Raw genomic sequence first — 9,493 nt, 5'->3', positions numbered from 1 at the left:
ATGTCCGTCTGTCTGTCTTGAGTCGCTAAAATTAGAATTGTCAAGAATTTTTTCTTTTACCTTCGTATAATATTGTTTTATCGGGAATTTTATTTAATTAATAAATAAGTAGGTTTGGCTCGTAGCTTCAGTCAGGAATCGAAATTACCAGGTTCTTCTCGTTTTTTTTTTAAAGAAATTCTGTCCTATCTTCAGCTTGTATATTTTGTATAAAAAAATACCCACTTTTGTGGAATTTTGTATAGAAAGAACATGTATGCAAAGAACATGAAACACTTTCGAATAGTGTTTTCAGATATTTTAGAATCCGTAGAATAAAAGTTCCATGGTAACAAGTTATTTCAGAACGTTCGATTAAAAATCCATTTTTATATTCGAGTGCTATTCGTTGAATAGTATCTTTTGCTACTGCAACATCGAGACAAACAAACTGTCTGTCCCTGCAATAGGAAAATTTTTATATTTCTATATTTTACAAGTTCTATTCCACTCAGAAATTCTTGTTCCTAAGAACGAGAATATTTCAAGTACAACATGAAATTAAAAATGTAGCATGCAATATATAACATATTCAAAGAATCGTTTATTATTAGAGAAAATATTGAACTTGCGACCGATTTAAGTTTAGTGAAATATTTACTGTACTACTAACACTGAAACGAAGATGTATTCTTTTACAGATAATAATTACCTGATTCTAAGAACTATAGAAATATTTTCACATATTTTTGTTGATATAGAGACAAAGTTAATTCATTTGCAAAGAACAGTCAGTCATGTAATACACATTAATTCCATCACTGATGGTACGAACAAGTCGTATAATACATACATATACATTCCTACAACATGTCAACCGAAATTTTTGATAACCATTAATGTCTGTCGTCGACGAATTTCAACAAAAATCAATAGCGACCATCGTGACCAACCACCCCTAGATACTACGAGGCTGCCAGATTCCTGTTGCAAATGGCAATATTTTCACTCTTCGAACAATTATGATATACATCGCTTGCATTGATATTTTAGGCACCTTACGTCGATTAAGGGCACCAATAATCACAGTTGAAAAATTAAACCACGTCACGATATCCTCTTCTGTTTTTTCGTTCTTATTCATTCGCGAACAAATCGTTTCACCCCCTTTAGACGTGATCAACGTTGTCAACGTTGTCGACGCGATTCACAATAAAGCGAATACGCGATGTAAATGACGTTTTATCGCGAGCGCAAATCGATACGCGAAGTAAAATGAAAATGACGCGGTGTTATCGGGAATGCTACTTCTTTCCCATAAATTCTATTCATTTTCGCGCGAGTGTGCATAACGCAGATTAACGGGAACGTTTACCGACTTGAAACGTATATCCGATTAACCGTGCAACATCACATAAACGACAGTGACGTGTCAAATAACTTGATTTCGTTCGGATTTATCGATATCGATGATAATGCCACGTTCAAATTTCCATTTCCTCGTTTTCGTTTCAAATTCACTCGCGTTCTCCAGCCTCGCAACTGGGGAAACGAGCTCGACGTGCCGTGCAATTTAATTTGGACATTTTATGTACTTTATTGTACACTTTTATATACATATACACTTTTAATATATAAATTTAATATAAATTATTTAAACATTTAATTAAAATTTATATTAAACTTCTATGAAAATTTAATATATATACATATATTTATAAACATATAAAAATTGAATTAAAATTATATGTATAAAAATTTAATATAAATTTAATATAACATATATATAAAAGTTTAATATAAATTTAATATAACATATATATAAAAATTTAATATAAATTTAATGTAACATATATATAAAAATTTAATACAAATTTAATATAACATATATATAAAAATTTAATATAAATTTAATATAACATATATATAAAAATTTAATATAAATTTAATATAAGAATTTAATTAAAATTTATATTAAGTTTTTAATAAATTATAATATTAAATAATAAAAAAATTATAATATCAAATAATAATATTAAATTTTTAATAAAAATTTAATATATATACATACATTTATAAACATATAAAAATTTAATATATATTAATATATATTTATATATATTTCAATATTGTATAAAAAATGTATGCACACGTATGTATATATATAAAATTTCCATTTTTGCATCTTTGAATCATGAACATTCGTAGTTGTGGCTACAGGACTATAAGAAGGACGCCTCGTTCAAAAACAAAAGTATGAATTTTCTTTTCTAACTAAACAAATGCTGCGTTCTCGCTGAGCAAATTTAAAAATTTTTTTCTCTCTTTCTCGAGCCACGACGTGGCAACAGAAACGACGAACGTAATCTCTCTTAATTAAATTACTCGTCCCACGAAGGACGCATGGTTCTTCCTTACTTTTTTCGTGTGCGAGATGAAGGAAAGAAGCCTTGCAGTCGCGAAATTAACTCTCAATTTACGCCAGCGTGGAAATAAGAAACGAGCCGTCTTACGAGGCGTAAATAATACCAATTCGCCGCGAATAAATCACTGGTGACTGGCTCGTACACCGATCCTCGCGCTCGCCTGCCTGCCAGACGGACGATTTCTCGCCTTTGGCATCGGCAGGGAAAATTGATGGCGATTTCATTCGACGAGTCGCCGCTGGAAACCGTCACGTCTATCGGCACGATCGTTCATATCTCGCGGGATCGCGACGCCAGGCTATAAAACCACAGATCATCCGCTCGTTTCTTTCTCGAGTTTCATTCCTCACGGTACGAGGCATTTCCAATCGAGGAATGTATTAATACTGATCAAAGACTGGATCGAGGGAAGGATCAGATCCAAAGTTTAACGAAAGTGCATGAAAGGTCTTAATAACGTGGGATTAATTTGATTGATTGCACATCTCGTACGTTTCTCTAAACTTTGTACGTGTAAAGTTTCGAAATAGTCAACTCTGTCTTGAAAATTGAGATCTCTTCTTTAATAAATTTTCTGCGATTCGTTTCCATCGTTTCGTAGAGCTTTAAGATTTGGACAGTGAAAACAACGATGAAAAATTAAGGTTTTCTAGAATTTTTGTCGTTCAACCTTGATATTCAACGTTCGATAAAATGGCAAGTTTTAAGAAGTTTTATTAATTTCATTAATTCATTGATGGAATGATTTCAATTTTCAAAATGATGCTGGATTTAGTAACAAAGTGGTAAAAAAAAATTTGTTCAATGTTCTTATAGAGAGGTTTGAAGTTTTAGAATCTTCGAGAAAAGGAAAGTATCTTCACCTCTTTGCTCTCTGTATAATGTGAAATTATCTTCGCAAAAATCACCCCCGTGAAAATAAAAGCTTCAAAATGAGACCAAGTTACAACAGTTTTAAATTATTCATCATCGTTGGCTCAGTTGTGCTCTTAATAGATGATTTAACTCAAAATCAACCGACTTAACTGTTGAGCTCAACTTTGTAAAGTTGGATAAAGCTAGCCAAAAAAAAAAAAAAAAAAAAAAAAAAAAAAAAAGAAAGAAAAAGAAAAGAACATGCGATTGTTTCGAAAATCAAGATCGACTCTGCGCTCGATTGAAATCAGGCCACGACATAACACAAAATTCGTCGTTCGACATTTTTTTTTTCTTTTCCGCTAGATTCTCGCGTGCGCCCTTTGCCTACGATTTCCCACCGAACACCAAACCTAACCCACAATTTCTAGATTTGTGTCTCAGATCCCAAAAGCCACGTGTCACACGAAAATATCTCTCGTTCGTCGAACATCGGCCAAAGTTCTAATGAAACGTTTCGCGCATCAACACCGGAAGTCAATGGGGCGAGGTGAGGATGTACACGATATATCGGGACCAAACAAATGATACTTGGCAACGAGATTAATCCTGGATCATTTCCCCGTACATCTGTCATCGTTCCTCGATGCTCTTGATGGCTGAATTGCTTATTTCGTAAATTGCATTCCGCCCTGGCCTAAATACCAATCTCATAGTCGATTAGTTATGTTAAGCGTGCATTTCGAAATATCGACGTTAAACAGAGCGTTATTAGTTGCTCGTTAACTGTTGATGCGCTAGCTCGGGAGCTTTGAAGTTAAATTTAACGTATCTAAAGTTCAATTCCAACGACGGTGATGAATCGTCGATAATTTAAGTGTTAGTCGACGCGATTCTGTAAAAATAAATTGTTTGAGAACGAGTTGCTTGGTGGTCTCGCTTTTAAAACATCTGCTACTCGGTGGTCCTGAATTCGATTTTTCAAAGATGATTTTTACATCATCGTACTAGAAACATCAAGTGGGGATAAATTGTAAAAAAATTCAAACGTGTCTGTGAAAGTGTGAAAAATGTTTTTCAAAGCTACGTCTACCATAATATTGAAGATTGAAATGTCCTCTTCACAACGACCCCTTAAAACTAGCTCCGCGATTTCTTTTTCATCGCTTTATTGAGTTTCGAACTGGGTGATGAAATTCTTGAGTTTTCGTCGTTTAACTTCAAATATTCAACTTCAATATTCAAATAGCGAAAAAGAAGAAAAAAAAGAATCGCGCGACAAGTTTCAAGGCAATTCGTTGCAGAAGGGAGACTTTAATTTTCAAAACGATGGCAGATCCAATCGCGGAGGAAATTTTTCAATGTTTTCACAGACATAGAACTTCACGCTTTGACTGTGTGAATTGACAAGTAAATTGTTGTAACAGTTGTGTATAATTTGTTTTTACAAATATACTTTTGATATTTTTTTATTCGTTCAATTCTGATCACATTTTCCAGAGAACTACGTCGAAATAGGTCTTAACAAGAAAAGAATATAAAAAAACTATGTTTCGCAAACTACTTTCCCTATCTTACTTTGGCAGCTACAGCAAAGAAAACAAGTTACATGTACACATATATATCTAATGCCAGTATTGTGGCCGCGACAGTCTCAACGCAGTGGTGGGGATCGATGCAGTGGAGGGGGTAGCGCTAGCGAAAGTAGTGGGGGTAAGGGCCCGCGGGCCGCCAGTTAGCCAACTCTGGTCGCAGCAAAAAAAAAAACAAGCGTGGAACTGTTTGTTTTAGCCATAGTTGATTGTCTTAAGACGTAAAATATGAGAGTATGATTGTGTGTGTGTGTGTGTGTGTATACGAGTGTACGAAGACGAAGGTTTCGAAGGAAAGAGAGACTCGAGTCGCGCCAGAGAGCAGATCGTCAGAGAATTGAATCGTAATAGCGTGCAAATCTTCAGAAAATTACCGTAATATCTTTCTATCGTCGGATTTATTCCCAAAAATCAATAAACTGTATATTTATTATAAATCACTCAGTTTACATTTCGTGTGCTTTATTTTTTTGTCCAAATGATCCGATTAATTCGACGATCGCGAATTTTGACAGGGATCCAAACTCTCAATCGGCTCGTTGCAGCCTTCGAGAGAACATCGTACGTGTCTTGGTGTGTAGGTTGATCGCAGACTTGTACATAAACGCAAATTCGCGCGTGTTGAACGATCACGGGCGCGTGGGCGGCGTATCTAGGCAGACGCAGCGTGTTCGCGAACATTTAACGAGCCACTCGTCGTTAGTTTCCAAGTGGTTCGCATTAGCGCGGAAATAAACGTTACTCACGAATTCAGTTGGTCGCCCTGGCTCGCCTCCGAATAATTATCATTGCACCTAATCCCAACTTGGTTCCAATATTCGTTTCGTTACCTCCTGATTCCTCAATCTTGACACGATTGCTTCCGATAATTCTGGCGACAGTCAACTGTGTGTTTGATTAAGTTTTTTGGGGTTGAACAATTTTTAACCTCCTTGTTCAAGTTGATTAACGTTTCATCTGCTTCGCTCTTGACATTCGAGTCATGAGACACGAGAGTCAAGAGAATCAAGTGCAATTCTCCTGCGTCGAAGTTGCAATCTAAAGCCCTCGGAGCTTAACGCTCGAGTCGTAATTTCCATTTGTATCGCAATCGCTGTGTACCACGACTCGCTCGATTCGATTTCGTTTCGACGTTGAGAAGGATCTGGGCGATCGTCTCGCCAAGCAACTGAACACGGGAGCGTTACGCTGGCTAATTTTGGGGAAGCGTCGCTGACACTTGTTGCGAGCAATGTCTCCGTGACCTGAATGTGCTTAATAGATATTGAAATCTACACCTACTTGCCATGTACAGCGAATGTTCGTTTTACACGATCAGTTTTTTCGCGATACTCGGGCAAACTACGATTATGAAAAGCCCCGTTTAATTTAACCGCGTCACGTGCATCTGTACGATTTCGAACACTTTCATTAACACTGTTGATAACTCGTAACGGTGTAAAACAAAATCGTGTAGAGAAAATTAATAAAGAGAACGAGGAATGATTAATATTCGAAGAAATGCGAATTTTGTTTTGATGCCATAAATTCGTTTCCTTTTTGATGGGGAAACAACGTAACTATTATCGCTCGAATAGTCTTTTTTATTATTGTTTCGTGCCAATTACGATCATTTTTTTTATCTTTTAGTAGTTGTTCGTAGCAAGTTGCACAATCTTTCAATTGATTAATTTGAAACCACGTCATTAGTTTCTCAATTGTACCGTTTTATCGTGTAACCGTGTAGCTGTGAATCCGTGTAAGAAGATATCGCGTAAAAGACGACCCGGGTGCGTCCCCGTTCTTTTCTTAAGAATTATTGTACATACGTAAGCGAAGTTATCTCTGCGACGCAAAGTCAGGCCATAAAACGTTGCATTGTACTCGTACGTTGAATTTAAATTTCGGCTTTAAGCTTGAAATAATTAATTTCTCAAATTACACATGTCACTAAATTTTTCTCTCCAACGCGATATCCAATTATAATGTCTTACTGTCATTGAACCACCAAAATGGTCAGAATGACCAATTTATAATTTTTCCTTTGATCGTTTACTGATGTATTTTTAGAGATCTAAATGATTTTTCGTAAAATGTATAAGCAAAGGCCTGTGTGTTTCTATTTTCTTTTACTTTAACCTCTCTGGATGGAAATTTTATGTTTAATCTAAAATCTCGTAGAAAAATATAATATTATAATATAATAAAATACAACAATGAAATGAACCGAGAAAATACAACGAATTTTCCGAACAACTCAATGTAAAAGTACTCTGAGATTCTCTGTCTCTGTCAAAAAAGAAAAGCTACAGATTAGCTACAATTAAATTCCTCGCCTGGTAGTTCACAGTTCGATATTCACGGAGAAAGTGCAACAATCCGTAGGGGGAAAAAGTCCGCGCCGCTCTAAGCTTACGTTTAAACATTTGCTTTGGCGGCAGATGTTAACACGCGTACGGGAAATCTGCGCCCTCGGGCAATATTCATCGAGGCAGGCAAACAGGCAACATCCCCACCGGAATCCCTGGCCGAGAGCGTGACGTTATCGATCGCAGAGAGAAACCGTCGTAAGAACATCCTAAATCCTCGCGGTTCCAGGAGCAGGTTGGTACATACGCGATCCCGTGATGCCGTTTAAGCCAGCTGGTCTGCTCGAACTACGTAGCTTTCGTCCTTACCGCCACTCCACCAAGAAATCCGCAAAATAGTGTATTTACGACACACACGATAGTCGGGATTTCCAAATTTCCGGAATTTTTGCTCGCAGCCCCGTAAACTCGAGAGGAAAGAACCATTTGAAAAAGAGGTACGTTTCTAAATCCGTGGTATCCAACGTAGCGGCAATTTGAAAATGAGTTATTAACAGTAAATAAAAATTTCTCTAATTTAAAAAACTCTCTAATTTTTGTTTCTTTGGAAAAGATTTTCTTGTTTAAATCACGTTAATGGCTTTTTAGGCTTTCTCAACTTTGGATAATAAGAGTTATTTGTCACGGAGGGGGGGGGGGGGCGCATCAGGATTTTAGAGATGCTTAGGTGCATGGCCAAAAAAAAGGATACCACTGCTCTAAATACTATATCAATACACTGTACTTCGAAAAAATCATTACGTTTGGTACAATATTAGTAAATTACAATTTAAAGGATAAGCGGAAAATTGTTTTAGTGATGCTTAGGTGCATGGCCAGAAAAAGGAAAAAATCATTACGTTTGATAAAATATTAGTAAATTACAATTTGAAGGATAAGCAGAAAATTGTTTTAGAGATGCTTAGGTGCATGGCCAAAAAGAGTGTACCACTGCTTTAAATAATGTATTAATACACTGTACTTCGAAAAAATCATTACGTTTGGTAAAATATTAGTAAATTACAATTTAAAGGATAAGTGGAAAATTGTTTTAGAGATGCTTAGGTGCATGGCCAAAAAAAGAGAACCACTACTCTAAACACTGTACTCCGAAAAATCGTTGCTTTTAATAAAATGTTAATAAATTACAATTTAAAGGATAACTTATAAGAAAATTTCTGAGGCTGTTCAATCATATACATTGCACGCAACTTATTTCTCAAGTGAAAATGAATAATCCAAGAAGAACTGTTAATATGGCATATAATCGAGATATACCACTTAAAAAAGTTGAAAATTCACGTTTTGATAATCTATGACTATATAATGGTCTTACCCCAGAGAGTGTAAAGAATTCAAAAGGATCACGGAGTTAGAGAATTTGTCAAAAATGACATGAGTTTCGCGGGATTTTGACAGAGAAAGATCATCGCGTTTGTTTCTAAGTAACCGAGGGTTTAATGCCGGATTTCCTCTCTCAGGAACGTTCTTTCGCCGAGTTCCGTTCGCCATTTCCCCCCACATAGCCAATCGGCTGTTTCGCAGCCAATCAACGATTGTCAGAGTGAAAAACGAAAGCATCGGAACAACGAATTGCCGCGAACCTTTTCCTTGTTGAAAATCCCGCGTATTGATGGAGCCGTTTCATTAAACGGCGAGTAAACGGGATTAAACTCGGAATTCGAGCTTTTGATAACAGATTGTTCGAACACAATTGTAAAATACGCACTCCGCGTCAACCGTCGAGCATCAGAGTTCCGTATCACGATGACAAAGGGAGAAAGGACAACAGGGTTCTATCGTCAGTCGAAATTATTCGAATTCAAAACGCGGAGCTACTATTTTTTTTCTTTTTTCTTTTTACCGAACATCACCGAGCAAAAGTCGGACAAATGAGATCGGAAACGGACTAATTGCACTGTTAATCCAGCCGGCTTGAAATTGACGTTCATCCGTCCTAATTCGGGGACAACGGTTCGCACTCCGCAACAGTAGAAACTCACTGGGACAAAGTACCGGGAAGCAGTATTTATGTTGCAGCTTAAAGTTCGCGGCACAACTGCATCACCGTATCTCCTTCTCACCGACGATGCACTGTGCACGCCAAAACGACTGCTCCTTCCTAATGAAAGAGGTAGATGTTTCGACGGAACGAAGTCTGTGGAATTTGATTAATAGTGGACTGTATGATTCACGCGCGCTCGAGTTATTAATGAATGCCACGCTGAATTTCTCATTGTACGGTAAGTATTATGTTGAAACATTATCTGCAACGGATAAGTCGAAGCATACAAACATGTACAGTGGATTTATT

Source organism: Frieseomelitta varia, unplaced genomic scaffold, assembly GCF_011392965.1.
Source record: "Frieseomelitta varia isolate USP_RPSP 00005682 unplaced genomic scaffold, Fvar_1.2 scaffold_465, whole genome shotgun sequence".
In the NCBI taxonomy this organism is placed as follows: Eukaryota; Metazoa; Arthropoda; class Insecta; order Hymenoptera; family Apidae; genus Frieseomelitta; species Frieseomelitta varia.
Note: the sequence above shows the minus strand (reverse complement) of the source record.